This window comes from Macaca nemestrina, chromosome 1, assembly GCF_043159975.1.
Source record: "Macaca nemestrina isolate mMacNem1 chromosome 1, mMacNem.hap1, whole genome shotgun sequence".
Taxonomy (NCBI): domain Eukaryota; kingdom Metazoa; phylum Chordata; class Mammalia; order Primates; family Cercopithecidae; genus Macaca; species Macaca nemestrina.
The window spans coordinates 72,163,178-72,178,177 of NC_092125.1; the positions used below are offsets into that span (position 1 = coordinate 72,163,178).

A 15,000-nucleotide genomic window follows, 5' to 3' on the forward strand; every position below is an offset into this window, starting at 1 on the left:
GCTTGCCCCCCCCCCTTTTTTTTCAGCTCTTGTTACTACAATTCTTGGCAATGCAGACCAGTTATAGTGGCTTATAAAGAACTGAATATGGAAGCTCAGCAATGGGGAAGTCATAGTTTTTCTTTGAAAGTTTGAGTAGTTATAGTGTAAGCTACTAATTTGTCTTTGCTCTCTAAGACTAATGTATTTCTTGCCAAATGTGTGATAAATGAAGTTTGAGTGTGTGTTTGCTAAATACATTAAAAGTGAGAATTCTTCATGTACTGCTCCACTATTTTAAAATCTGTTTTTAAAGTCTCAGTTGTAACAGAGCACTGGCTCACTATAATCACACAGCACTAGCAGATTTCTTCTAAAGCTGAAGAATATGATTATGGCTAACCATTTTAAAGAAATCTTATTAAGAGCGTCTTTTCTCCCCCGCCCTTCTGATAAGCCTGTTGCCCTAAATGTTAAGCTAAGAGACTTCTGTATGCTAGTGAATTATTTACATTATATGATGACATAAGTATTTGTTTGGCAGCGTACATCAAGCTTCATGAAAGAATTGCCCAAGATTCATGAGATGACTTCTGCATTTTTGCTATATAAAATACCCAAGAAGACAAATCCTTAAAGTGCACACGAGGGTTTTCAGGGTTGCTTAAACCTTACCTGGTTGGAATTTAATCCCCTACCCACAGCCCAGGGGCCAAAAGGACACAAACAGGGGACGGCTGGCATCAGGAGGTACCCGACAAGCTGCTCCATTTAGCATCATCTAAATCCTCTTTAATATGATTAACATCTAATATTTCTCTCTTTGTGAATCACATCCACTTCCAGCCAGGCCACCTCTCCTTTATCTGCAGTGTCTATTTTAAGACTGCTTCACTGCAAGGAGTATGGGGCCCGGGCAGGAATTTTGTCACTTCTCATGTGACTTCGGACAGTTATTGGACTATTCTGGATCTGATTCCTCCTTCAGTGAAAAGGAGGGAAGACAGTAGGACCATGCAGTGAGCCCTGCCCCTTCTACTGACACATTCACACATCCATATGTACACATGCGTACCCACCATCACACATAATCCTAATATCACGAAATTGTTTTTCATTTAGCCTCTCCGTCTGGCTCATTTACTGACAAAAGTTTCAGATAAGGTGAGCCCTTCTTTTCCGTGCCTTTGTGCATGGAGGTCACTGCTTAAGTGAGATGCTTAAAAAGCCACTGTTCTTATCGTGGTAGCTTTGCTCGTGTGGGCCGTGGCTGAGAGCCAAAAGTAGATCCGGCACCTTCAGCTGAATACTTCCACTGATATTGTGTGCACGGCTTTACTTTTGTATTTAAGTTTCTCCTCTTAAGGTCAAGTAAAATGAACCTATAGTTTCAGTATTAGCAAGTGAAGAGGATGGCAAAATGGAGAACTATACACTTTGTTTCTTTTTAACATTTTTAAACAGAGCTAAAACATGGTAGAGGGACTTTGAAGCTACGTCTACTCGATGCCCCAAGATCCAGTCGATTCCAAGGAATTGTGTCACCCAGCTTAGTAGTAGCTGGTCAAACAATAAACTGTCTTATTGATTGTATTCCCAGATTTCTCAATCAGTTGTTAGGAGCAATAATAAAATAGCTAACATTTATTGACTGTTTACTAATGTTCTAGGCACTCTTCTAAGTGTTTTACCAAAATAGGGCTTATTTAATGTGGGTAATAGTAATGACAGTGATACCAATATAATAACAAGAAAAACTTCAGTTTGCCCAAAGCTTTACTATTCTTCAAGTTAGATGATTCTAACTGGGCAGAGGCAGATCGAGCCAGGGAGAGAGAAGGGAGTTTGACGTCTCTTCACTACTACTTTGTTCCTTCTTTCTCTTCTCTACCCCTTGTCTTCTCTCAGCCTTCTACTCCATCTCTGCCTCTGTCATAAGCTTGCTAGTGGCACCTCTGTCGCTGCTTAGCACCACCCCCGTCCAGCCCCTGTTGCTGATGGCTCTCAAGGCTAGAGAGGCTGCTGACCCCTGGCCTACAGGAAAATAAAGCAGATGGGGAAGGTTTATCAGCAGCAAAGAGGGAGTGGCTTGCCTCGCTCTCCTCTCCTAGACCCTGCATTTCCTGGCCTTTATGAGTCAGGACCTTCTAAGTGGCAGGAGAGCTTGTTCTGCCTTTTGTATCAGTTTACACAGTTGCCAGAATTCTTGGCACGGTGTGCAGACTTAGGATGGTGAGCGTTTGAGAAGACCCAAGGGATGTGGAAGAAGACACCGAAGGGGAAAAATACGAAATGCACTTTTAGTTTGTGCTAAAGGGCGGAAGCTTGGCCATATCACATCGGGTGGGGTATCTTGCTTCTGCGCGTGAGTGTGTGAGGCACGCAGGAGAGGGGTGTGTAATTATGGGCTTATCCTTCATTCCTGCTCCTCACATTTAATGAGATTGGCAACAATAAATTTGTCTTTCCAGGTGTGATGGTATATATTTCTATGCTTCATTCTCGCTTCACTTTGAAGAACTTCCAAAAAAATTTTTATGGGCTGAGAAAGGAAGTTTGGGATTCCTTCCCAGTTTTTAAATCATACTGATACTTGTGACTTTAGGGGCATATGAGTTGGATTTTATCGCTTTTGTTGTTTTCCTCACAACTGTGGCAGGAAAAGAAGATGATGATCACTGACAGTTTCTGAGGCTGGTTTACCTGTTTTGCAAAGAACTCTACCGAGACAACTAACTTGTGTAACTCACAAAGGTTAATTGCACAACTTAAGGAACCAAGAGACATAGCACCCTAGGTTGGACTGCATTACCTAGGTTGACCTCTTTATATGGTGCAGCTGCAGAAGGCAGAATCATCCAAAGGTCGGAGGGTTTGGTAGGCCTGAGTGTAGGTTGAGAAAAGAATGTGCCAGATTCCTTCATCCAGGCACACTGAGCTCTCTTTCTCATTCCCGGGTACTGGGAGGTAGTGTTTCCCATGCCATGGTAAGCCACGCATCCCTCCTGGGCCCCTCAGTGGCTAGTGATTTACCTGTAGACAGGGTGCAAGTTTCCAGTAAGAATGACAAATCTCCCTTATCCTCGCTAAAGGCCCAGGTTTGGGGATGGAAGGCTTCAAAATAAATTGAATGGGGAACTTGATTCACTCATTAGTGGCCTTATGAATGCCATTTTCTAAGGTATTAATACCTCACTGGGCAGATGCTCCATCTTAGAGACTGGGGGTTTGACATTTTTCTGGGTGACACATGACAGGGAAGAAGGGTACTTCCGCACACCTTTGAATGTGTTTTCTTACTTTCCTCTTGGAAATAGAAAATAAAAAAGCAACACCCCACCCCCACCACACACACACTAACACATACACACTTGCTGAATATGTTCCTACCCCATACCTACCCTCTTCTCAACCTACTCCCACTTTCAACAGAACCCACATTTCAGAAGATTTAATATATTTGGAAGACTTTCATTCGCATTGTCATCTCTTTAAAGAAAAATGAGGACAGGTGGATTTAGGAAGCGCTTCCCTCTGCTCCAAATAGATACTTAAATATGAGTGATCGTTTAGAAAACTGGCACATGAGTGAAAGCCTTTCACTGCTGTTGCAGTCTTTTGGCCTCAAAGCTGCTGAGCCATTTAAATAATCGCATAACACACTCTTGGTGGGTGGCGAGGAGGAAAAGAAACCCTTACCATTTCTTCCCTTGCCAGTCCCACCGTTGACAAGCCAAATTGATCTTTTAAGAGACCAAATGAATGTTCTCTAAATATATGTACACACATGGCTGCCTGGAAACATATTCCTTCTACAGAATGATTGCCTGAAATTTGAAGGAGAGCACAGTAAAGACACCAGGTTGGAAGTGGGGTTGAAGGGCTAGGGGGTGGAGTGGAGGTAGAATTCTGTGTGTGCATGAGGCTTCATTTTTGTACCGCTGTCCTTTTGGGATTCAAGGTGTTCATCAGTATAATGAAGCGGGCCCATTGATTTATCATCTATTTGGTAATGTCATTGCATTTTTAGCTCCCTGTGTCTTTTTTGTCATTGGGTTACATTCAAGCACAGTAAGATCAACTTTAAAACCTCCTTACTCAACAGCTTTATTAGTTATAGCATTCCATGACCTTTCTCAACATTCTTAAAGAAAAAGATACAGTGTAATGTCGCTTTACTTTGCTTATTGTCCTTTGTTGGGGTGAACAAAGCATTTTCTACAGTGGCTATATCACATAATTATACAGCTTTCAATAGCAGTGTCTTGGCACATATCAAAGTTCAGAGGAGCCTTTAGAAAAAAAAAAAAGATGTTTTGTGGCAGCCTAGGGAGGGTCTCATCTTTCCTTCAGAAAATAGTTCAAGGCTCTTCTGTCAAGCTTCCCTACTTAGAGCTTTTTCTCCTCCTGCTTCATAAAGTTTAAAGGGGATTCAGTGGAGTTCTATGATCTATTTCCTTTGAAAGATTGTTCCTCGGCACAGAGAGGCCCTTTGACTTCAAGAGTTCACAGATTCATGTCTTTAGGTATCATATGTCTGACCTTATCAGTTACTCCATTTAATGTAGGAGAAAAAGTCTCAACTCTTTGTGTTTGTCTGTTTTGCCTCTGTGAAATGATTTGGTGAAAAGACCATCCTTTTTAACACACCACTGAGAGGCCGTTTCTGACTGTAACCTACCCTGTGGCTTTTCTCTCTTTAAAAAAAAAAAAAAAAAAATCGTCCTTGTGTTTTGTGTATGGATGAGTTCACAGTGAGAATAGAATTATACAAGGGCAGGCGCACACACAAAAAAATCTTTGCTTTCCTCCCTCACCTCCCGCACGCCCCCCCTAAATGATCTATTGGCTCTCTCGGCGGCTGTACCCCAACAGGCGAAGCCATTTAGCAAACACAGAGGTAGCGGCTGTGGTGCTGGGACAGTGGTGGGTTTTCCCTTGCTTCGACCTACCCCTAAGGCCTTCATAATTAATTGTCCTTCAGCGATGAGGAAAGTTCAGAAACAGTGTGTGGAGTGATGCCTATTGTCTGATATTCAGTTCTCCTTGCCTCGGTTCTTTTTCTTCATCCCACAAAGGGTTATCAATGGGAGAAAGAGAGCAAGTTCTCTTCTGAGAGCCGCTGGTGGTGGCTGTAGCTTTCAGTGGGATGTATCATTGTGTTCAGCCCATCCTGGATTAAATGTCTGAAGAAGTTCTAACAACCTTTTGAAAGACAGCCTGTTTATTTCGCCTAGATAAAACAAATTCATTTAGCAAACCAAAGCTTGTTCAAAGTTGGCGATCCCTTTTCACATGGCAGATAACATTTTACATCAAATTTCTTCATTTCCCCCCTCCCCCCAGGATGTTATTTAACTTGAACTGTTTGGTTCTTTGTCAGTCACAGGGCAGAAATTTTAATGACTATTCACTCATTGCTCTTAAACACATCAATATTAATTTACAACAATAATTTTTTTGCAGACATCCTTTTTGATGAAGCATAGAAGTTTAATACTTGAAAGTAGATAATTAGTTTTAAAATATTGTTTCTCCTTCAATGAGTGCCTTCAGCCAATCTTCAATTCTATCTTGTAAGATGATGTGAAACAAATGCATTTTGTCTCCCTGCACCCCCCAATTTTTGGCTGAGACACAAAATAAAGATGCAATGTGGAGATAGCTATTTGAGAAGGGTAGGAAAAAGAGAACCGTCTATTAATGATCATTATACTACTGTTCCTGTTAAATAGGGTGAAGCCAAGAAAAACAAATATAATCGTTCTTCCGAGGAGCAGTTGAACTAGCAAATCACAGAGGTTTAAAATAACTACATTGTAGTGTTCATGGCAACTTCAAGGCTGAAGGGAACCATATTTAAAGGCAATCTCTGTGTCTTTTGGAGGAAGCGACCAACAGGATGGCCAGAATCGATTCTGCCCCCTTTGCTCTTTGAAAACAATTTCACAACAGACCTTTTGGTATTTAAAGAGAACCCGTATATGGAAATTGACACAACTAATATAGTCATACCAAAAAGGGGGTCATAAAAAATTAAAGTTCTTCTTATGAATCTTTCATGAGAAGCAATGAAAAGGGACACTAGTGTAGCCAAGTTCTTTGTGCTACAAGCTCTTCTTCCGGGCTCTGAGCTATTGTTCTTTCAGCTCCTCAAACAGACTTTCACTTTCAAACTGACAAAAGTCACTTAAAAGCCAGACAGCTGTACTAACACACCCACCTTACTGAGCAAGAGCCACTGGCAGGTGACAAGGCCTGCTGAGAGACCTTGTTGAAAATGGGCAGGGGTGACTTTCTCATGCCTTAACGTTGCTTTTGCACTGACTTTGAGATGGCCCATTGACTGCTCATTTGTGTCCCCCCCCACCCCAAAATAGGCTCCCCGAGATATGTTGTGCATTTTCTTTGCAGTGTGCAACATTGACATCCGTGGTCGTATTTCTGCCTTACGCTGGTGTGGTTAGGTACGGTTCTTGGAAGTTTGCGCACTTCTAGCGGAAGACCGGGAGCTTGACTCCCAAAACTCCTGCTGCCTCTTTTCCTTTTGCCCCTCCATTCAGTTCAAATCTCACTTAAGCTTTTCAGATTTCTGTTGCCTGACTCGGGTGGGACAGAAAACACCCACCAAAGATGGGTGCAAACCTCACCTTCGGATTTAAGATCTAGGCAGAGATCGTTAGGTGGGTAGTCCTGCCTGCATCCCGACCCCCAGGGCAGCAGCCGTCGTGGGCCGTGGGAGGCCTCCCTGTGTGCGCATTACAGGCCTCCCCTCCCCTGTCACCTTGTGTACAGTCTGGTCTGTGACACTGATGGTGATTATGTCATTATTTTGCTCTGGGGGCCCTGGCACATCTGCAGATCCCAAGCACATCTTCTTTGTTGCGTTGGCAAATGTCCCACGCCGCAAATGCTTCATTAGCCCTGCTGCCGGCCTCCTTGCCAGACGCCTGTGCCCAAATCCCAGCTTCTTTTTGCTCCGTTCTTTTGTGTAGCTGATGATCATGTATTCATCTTCCTGGTTCTTCCCCATTTTCCTCGACTTCTGAACTCCAGATGTCCCAGTTTTCTTGCCCAAATCACTCCAAAGTCTACAATGAGAAACGAAGTGACTCTTTACCCTTGAATCCTTCCCCACTCCTGACCACCTTTCCTACTTTTTCCCCCCCAAATGAATAGTGACTTTGAATAGCTCCCCGCCATAAAGACTAACGTTTTCAAACTTGCAATTTGAAAAGACACCAAGTGATTGCTTCCAGTTTATGATGAGAGACAGTGTTAGAATGCGTTCGGCGTTATTAGATATTGCTTATTATCTGTGTGCCTTCCTCCTCCGTCCCCACCTCTGCCCCCCTCACTATTTTCTTGGCTCCTTTATTTGCATCTGTGTATTGCCACATTTTACCAATTTTCTGAAAGCACTTTGAAATGTGAGTACAGAAAATACTCTTCACGCCTCGCTGTGCATGTTACAGTCTTCTGAAGGTTCCTTTCTCTAAGTGAATCTTCATCTCCACTCTGCCCTCTCCCAAAACCACTGCCTCCTCCTTCTGCCCCAGCCCTCAACAATGACCTATTATATTAGATACTTAAAGTGATTAACACTTGGCTGTTTTGGAAACAGCTAAAACACTTCTCTCTCTAAAGTTTTATTCTACATATCTAACAGAGCCACAGCTTTTGTGAAGGTGTGCTGGTTTCTACATTAGCTGCAGTAAATTTTAGAGCTTAATATCTTGGGCTGTGATGGGTACTACATAATTGGTATGTTTAATTTCCCCTTAAATTTGAATTAATTGATCTGTATTAGCGTATTATGAGCAGCTTTTCCAATAGAGTTTGGCCAGTTTTTAAATTCTCTAACTACTGCAGCATAAAATGATTTAAATGCCTCCATCTTTGAGCAAACCATAAGATTTTAGTTTTCAGGTGTAGTTGAAGGAGTTAAGTGTATATTTTATGGAAATCATGGTCAGATCCCTGCTATGAACTGTAATTCGAAATTCAAGACAATGACTCTATTAAGGATTAAAGAAAACTTCCTCCGAGGAATGAGTTGCCACATTGTGCCAGATTGCTGAGATTTTCAAATACCTATCAAAGAGGGGCACAAGAATATGCATGTTACAAATATTAGGACCAATGTAGCCAACAAGGCGAGAAGAGAGGTGGTCAGATCAGATGGGCGGGCATTGTCAGCCCTGGGCAGGGAGCATATTGGGAGAGGGTGGTACCTGTCATTGAATCATTTTTCAAAAGGCTCAAGATGTATACAAAACATTCCTGAAGTCCCAGTTGCCCACCATGATGTTTTTATCACCCATGAGTTTACTTAAACCTTTTTTAAACTTGACCTCATTCTCAGAATATACCACTCCTTAAGATAATAATTCTCTAAGTGTATTACCTGCTGGGAAAATATTATCTTCTTTTTATGGCTCTAAAAGTGATTCCCCTAGAACTCCACAGGGATATCCCTTGTTATAATATCCTGGGATTTGTGAACAGGGTTGTATCCATATTCTCCATTTCCTTTCTGATTTTATAGACTTTGATCATTACTCCCTCTTAATCTTCATCTCTCCAGATTAAGGAGCTCTAATCCTTTTTAAAAGCCTAATCTCATACAGTAAGTGGGCTGCCCCGGATCATTTTAGCTGCCCTGCTGTAATGCGCTTCCAGCCTGACTGTGTTCTTCTAAGGGACAGTTACAGTTACTAACTTACAAGGCAGAATTCCAGGTGTGGGCAGTCACGCCACAGTTTGGTGATGGTGCCTCATGCACACCCAGTGGGACTTTTTTGATTACCCCAAAAGTTTATCCTCAAAAGTTGGAATTCTTGAGTTGGAGCTCAGTAGTGCTTATTGGTTAAAATGATCCTATGAGACCAGCTGATCAGACTCTTGGCAAGTACTCTGGCAAATATGATTGTGTCTATAGGACATACCCAGTCAAATAGAAAATAGGCAGATCCACCCTGCCCTCCAGATGTTTTCAGTGTTCTTGTAGATCAAGCATTGGGGTATTTAACGTCATGAGGAAATAGCCTTAGTCTTGAACTTGAGTCTATGATAATGACAACTCTGGGGGAAAGCTCCAGTTTCTGCTTTATTTGATACTATTCTCAGGCAGGCAATGAAATGTTCACCTGCAAGTAGTCAATATTTTATATAAAAGCATCCCCTTGAAATCTTACAAAGAAAATGCTTCGGGGAGTCTTTCCACTGTCAGTGGTCCTGGATCAATACCGATGTAGAACTTACAGCATGGACTCTCCAGCCAGGCCCTGGGATCAAATCCCAGCTCTGCTGCTTTGTAGCAGTGAAACCCTGGCAAGTATCTTACCCTGCCTGTACTTCAGTTTCCTTATCTGTAAAATAGGGTATGTAACAGTGCCTACTTCAAGAGTGCTGTGAGAATTAAATGAATCTACACAAGTGTATTAGCACAAAGTAAGTGCTGTATAAGCATTCACGTTTCTTCATTTGCAGAGCCAAGTAAATGTTACCTTATTGCTGTGACATCTGCAAGGCAACTATTGCACCATTTCCTGCTGACCCTAAATAGGAAAGTAAACAAACGGGCAATGAGGGAGCTCACATCAGAATTGGGACAAATATTCAATGTAATTCTGGTTTTCACAAGAGCAAGTGTTCCTGCTCTGAATGTGGCTGAAAAGGCGACACTAGCCTGGAACAGCTCTAGGACTCTGGGGTCATCTGTTCCAGATGAGAAGGACACGATGAGATGCCGGAGGTGCTGGCCTGGAGGGTCTGGCTCTGGCCACACCTGCCTCGTTGGGGTCTACTGTGCTCACCTTTTGAAAAATGTCAAGATTAAACTCAAGAGTTTCATTCTAGCTCTGAAATTTTGTGACTCTAGAATAGAGGGGCAGTTTCATTCTAGCTCTGAAATTTTGTGACTCTAGAATAGAGGGGCAGTTTCATTCTAGCTCTGAAATTTTGTGACTCTAGAGTAGAGGGGCATTCTGCATTCTCTAAATAAAGTCTCTTTTGAGTCTTGGTCATTATGCAAAGCTTTAAGCGGTGAGTATAGAGGCCCTTGGAATCCAGATGGCTTCCATGTGGGGCCCCTTCTACCCTGGTGACTCTGCTGCAGCTTAATTATCTCAGTCAAAATCTCCAGGGTGCCCATTTTCGTTTTCTCCCAAGGCCCTATTTGCAGATCTAAATCTCAACAATGCCCTTGGAGACATGGCAATTCCCTTACTGGGATTATAGAGACTAATTTTTCAAATTCGTAAACAATTTATTGACTGAATTGGCACTATCATTAGACTTGCTGCTCACTTTATTTGTTGCCTTGGCCAGGCTGGCCAAACAATAAGGAAATTTGTCAGTGAAACCCTCGTGCCATTGGGTTTTCTAGTAGGTAGTATGGACTTGAACAAACTAAGTGTCCCCACACGCGTTCCATGCAGGCCTCAACACAGACTATCAGCATTTATAATATGCATTAACCTCTACATAATGTACATCTCCTCTCTTTGAGAGAGGAATTGGCAGAATTTTTTTTTTATTCTTTTTTTTTAATTATTTTTTTGAGACACAGAGTCTTGCACTGTTGCTGAAGCTGGAGTACAGTGGTGTGATTGGTGTGATCTCAGCTCACCCCAATCTCCACCTCTTGGACTCCAGTGATTCTCCTGCCTCAGCCTCCCAAGTAGCTGGGATTACAGGTGTGCGTCACTATGCCCGGCCAGAATTGTCCATTTTAGATTATATAACTACCTTCCCTACTAAACCTGCTTGGTAGTGTTTGCAAAAGCAACGCCACTCTTTTCTTTAAATATTACCCAAATGATAGTAATCTAGATCATAAAAGTCTTTTCCTTTGGGATTGTTTTGTATGTGTGAGAGTTTGTGGTTGGGAGGTATTGAGTCCTCATACAAGCCATTTAGATACGTATTCTTCATATTTCTTATGGCTATTGCATCTAAGTTCTGTTTTTTTAAGGCTACTATAACATTGTAAATTAGAATATGATGCTAAAACTGACTTTTAGTAAAAGCTAATGTATTCCCTGAGAACAAGTAAATTCTTGGGCAGGGAAGGATGATTTGAGTAGAGGTGGAAACAGAGAAATGTCAGGAAGCTGAACGTATGTAGAAGAAGGTGAAAGGTCATGGTTTCAAGGCCACTGTGTTTCCTTTCATTTAAAGCATCCATTTTTAAAGATTTATCATTTCCAGTGACCTGAAGGCATACAAGATAATCTGTGTGTAGATACCTGAAACTGCCTTTCAACAGGGCCAATCCTAGGTATTGACAGCATCCTAGGTTGTCACACCCTAAACATTACTTCAAGTCCCATTAGGTAGGAGTCTTGTGGACTTCCAAAAGTCCATTCTGCAATCTGCCTGCCTTTCCAATCTATTTACCTGTCTTCAAAAAGGAATTCCAAAGCCATTCACAAGCTCTTAAGTAGCTTTTGAAATACAGCCCATCCTTAGTTTTCCAAAGGATGATTGCAGAGGAAAGACCAATAGAATTCCCTGGAAATTCAGAACAGAATTTCTCTGACAGAACAAAGATCTTGCAGTCAAAACCATGGGATGGGATTGAGGCCAATAATCCCCATCCTTTCCTAAAGCAACTCGGATATTATTTAGGGTGTCATAAGCTATTGCCAGCAGAGTGCCAGCATCCCCCACGAACTGGTGTTCTCTGAAGCACTGTCTGATTTCCTACCATGTGCATCACAAGCACTTTCTTTACTGTTTTCTATGAGCAATCCCATTCTCATCACAACCTGCCTGAACCCTACTTCCTAACAGCTTCTCCCTAGGCTCCTTACTCACATTGCTCCATCAATAGCAACAGAGGACACACAGACTGGTTTTAATATTAGCCTAAGCAAAGCTTAATTATGAAGGTAAAGCCGTGGCAGAAAACAATCACGTAATACATTCTCGAACGAAACAGGAGTAACTGTGGATTATCTGTGCCCCAGCTTCCCTTCATGCAATATTGGAGTGTTTGTGTTATGTTGTTTTTGGATGATGTCCCATACAAGAATGGCACCAAGCTTGGCCCTGCTTCTTTTACCACCTCACCCAGTAATTGTAGCAAAAGTTAAACTTCAAGGACTGTCAGCTTGTCTTGAACTCAGACACCAATGGCACCAAATTTACGGGGCTGACTTAAAGGGAAATTTGTTAACACTACAAAGTGACTGGTATATGATTGCAGGGCTTATTTTTCCATCTGAGTATTGAGCTGATTTATCAGATGTGTCATGAAGCAGGGATACATTCCTCTGTTTAGCACATTTAAATATGCACTGGCAGGAAAGCTCCCAATTACAGGTTCCTAATCTGAGCAGGGTAAGACTGAAGTCTTCCTGGTCCTTGACCACCACGTATGTGGTTTATTAAATCTATTCCCATAGACATGGGCAGCCTTAACTCCATCAGGGAAATGGTGTGGCATTGCAGGTCGAATTCAAGTGAATCAATCGAACTATCCTGCAAGAACTGGTGTGCTCACCCAGTGAGGCACCCAGGATCAGTGCAGAATGAAAGACAATTAGGCCTCTAGAAAAGCTGTTAACCCTAAAGTTTGGCTAAAAGCAGGGGCTGGCAAAGTATGGCATATGGGCAGAGCTGCCCCTCAATCTGTTTTTATGGCCCCAAGCTAAGAATGACTTAAGTTTTAAAACAGTTGTAAAAAAGAAGAAGAATAACCAACCTAGACCAAATACGGCCCACAGAGCCTATGTATTTATTATCTAGCCCTTTACTGACAAATTTTGCTGACCACTGGCTGAAGGTTTTTTCTCTTTTGTGGGACATGAACTCTCCGAGATTCCTTCTAGTTCTTAAGTTCCAAAATTCTGTGATTCCTCTTTTTTTTTTTTTTGAGATGGAGTCTCACTCTGTCGCCCAGGCTGGAGTGCAGTGGCGTGATCTCGGCTCACTGCAACCTCCGCCTCTTGGGTTCAAGCAATTCTCTGCCTCAGCCTCCTGAATAGCTGGGATTGCAGGTGCCCCCCACCATGCCCAGCTAATTTTTTTGTCTTTTTAGTAGAGACGGGGTTTCACCATCTTGGCAAGGTTGGTATTGAACTCCTGACCTCGTGATTCACCCGCCTCAGCCTCCCAAAGTGCTGGGATTACAGGCGTGAGCCACCGCGCCCGGCCAATTCTATGATTCTTTGATGGAATACTCTTGGTCCAGCTCTTACCTGAACAGCCTACCAGATGAGCAGTTTCTGCACAGTGCTTCCAGTTGTTTTTAAGATCTTAAGAGTTTCTGTGTAGTATCTCAGGGGGAGAGAAAGAGGTATTAGGTTTTAGTTTTTGATGCTTTTTCCTTGATTTTGTTTGCATATTTGTCTGTTTGTTTAAACTTGGAATCACTTTTTAAGACCTATGCAGAGTTTGGGAGAGAAGGAAAATTTACTTCATTACAACCAATAATGTGACAATTATTTTCTAACACGTATAACAACAAGACTTCCATGTGTGAGCAAATAAACTTGCCGCTTTAAGCATGTTCACTGACCAAATTTCAGCCTCACACAACAATTTTGACAGTCTCTCATAGACATTTGTCATTGTGCTCCTAGAAAGCTAGTACTATCTTTTACTGGGGCTATGGAAGAGATGGTTTTATTTACCTTGATCTCTACATGCAGAATTGCCAATGGAATACTTACAGAATTTCAAATGTATACACAATTGATTAAACGTAGAATAGAAGATATTAAGACTTTCTTTTCTATTACCTGAAAGTCACAACTATTCGAAATGCTCAACTCTAGCACATTGTTGATAATTGTATAATATTTTAACAACACCTATGTTATCAACATCATAATGTTGTAGAAATTTTATTGTGAATTTTGTATTTTCTAAACACTCACTCTTAAAAGACAAAGACTCAAATTCAGGTAGAAAAACAAAGAAGATACTTAGGGTGTATCTCTGCCCTTCATTCATGCTGTGGTCAGAGAAGTCTGTGTGAGGGGTCTGGCCAATAGCAGCCCCCCAGATCCCCACACTGCAGACCAAAAGTCAGTTCCTGTGATGCTTTTCCATGGAGGTCCCCTGTCCATTCAAGGTAGATCCTTAACCTCCCTCCTTGGCAGTTTCCATGTGACTCTTCATTCTTTTTATTACTTTTCCTCCGGGGGGCCATTTTCACCATGTCATATCTGTTTGCTATGAGCATTTATAAGGGCTGGTGTGGCATTGGAGGATGTCAAGTGGTCTGACTTGGAAGTGTACTGCCACGAGCTCCATGTAGGTGACAGGAGGAGAGACCTGCTTTCCCGTTGCCACCTTTTCGGATTATCCCTGCAACTCTTTCGGTCTGGCTGACCAAAACCTTGGAGCTATTGGGTGGCTCATCACTTCAGCTCCTTCCCTAGCCTTTTCCTGGGTTTGCTTCCCCCAACCCCCACACCCCCTCGCACATTAACATGACATTGCCTGGTGAGCACAGAACGAGAGCAGCTTCTACCAGCTGAAACCTCTGATCCCAAACTCACTAGAGAGTTTGGCTTCGGGATTTTGGCAAGAAGGCCGATTGCCCATCAGATCAGCATGAATAAAGATTTCTTTCTTCCCATTTTTTTAAAGTCAAGCATCAACCGAAACTGCTCCCAAAGCTCTGTCTCTCAAGACAATTTAACCCCTTTCACCTAAGTAAATTTTCTATTCTGAATGCATGATATTTTGTTTTATTCTTTTCCTGTGAGATGACCAAGAAATCTACTATATGTAAAATTTGAAAGCCAAATCAATTCTAAACCAGGCTTATCATTTTTAAAGTATGTTTATCCAGCTTTGTAGTAGGAACAAGCAGACTGTTTGAAGGCCACATACTTTTCAAACCCTGGTTGCAACACGTCTACCCCGTTTTGAAACTGTCTTTATCTAGCCGAGAAAACGAAAATCTATTTGACAAAGTGGCACTCTGGCCAGTTTATCTTGCAATATGGCTTTAGCTCACTGAGTCTATTGATTTCCTTAAATTAATGTTTACAGAATGCT

General features: G+C 42.1%; 1 protein-coding gene and 1 long non-coding RNA gene across 7 annotated transcripts in view; one reads left to right on the forward strand and one right to left on the reverse strand.

Moving 5' to 3' along the window:
• LOC105493535 (prospero homeobox 1) overlaps positions 1 to 15,000 on the forward strand; it is a 52,985-nt gene that overhangs the window by 24,577 nt on the left and 13,408 nt on the right. The window lies entirely within an intron of this gene.
• Positions 1,876 to 5,057, reverse strand: LOC139358728 (uncharacterized). Its single transcript, XR_011614152.1, has 4 exons — positions 4,932 to 5,057; positions 3,679 to 3,806; positions 2,792 to 3,012; positions 1,876 to 2,013 (listed from the first exon to the last, which is right to left on the reverse strand). It is a non-coding gene; the product is annotated as an uncharacterized lncRNA (long non-coding RNA).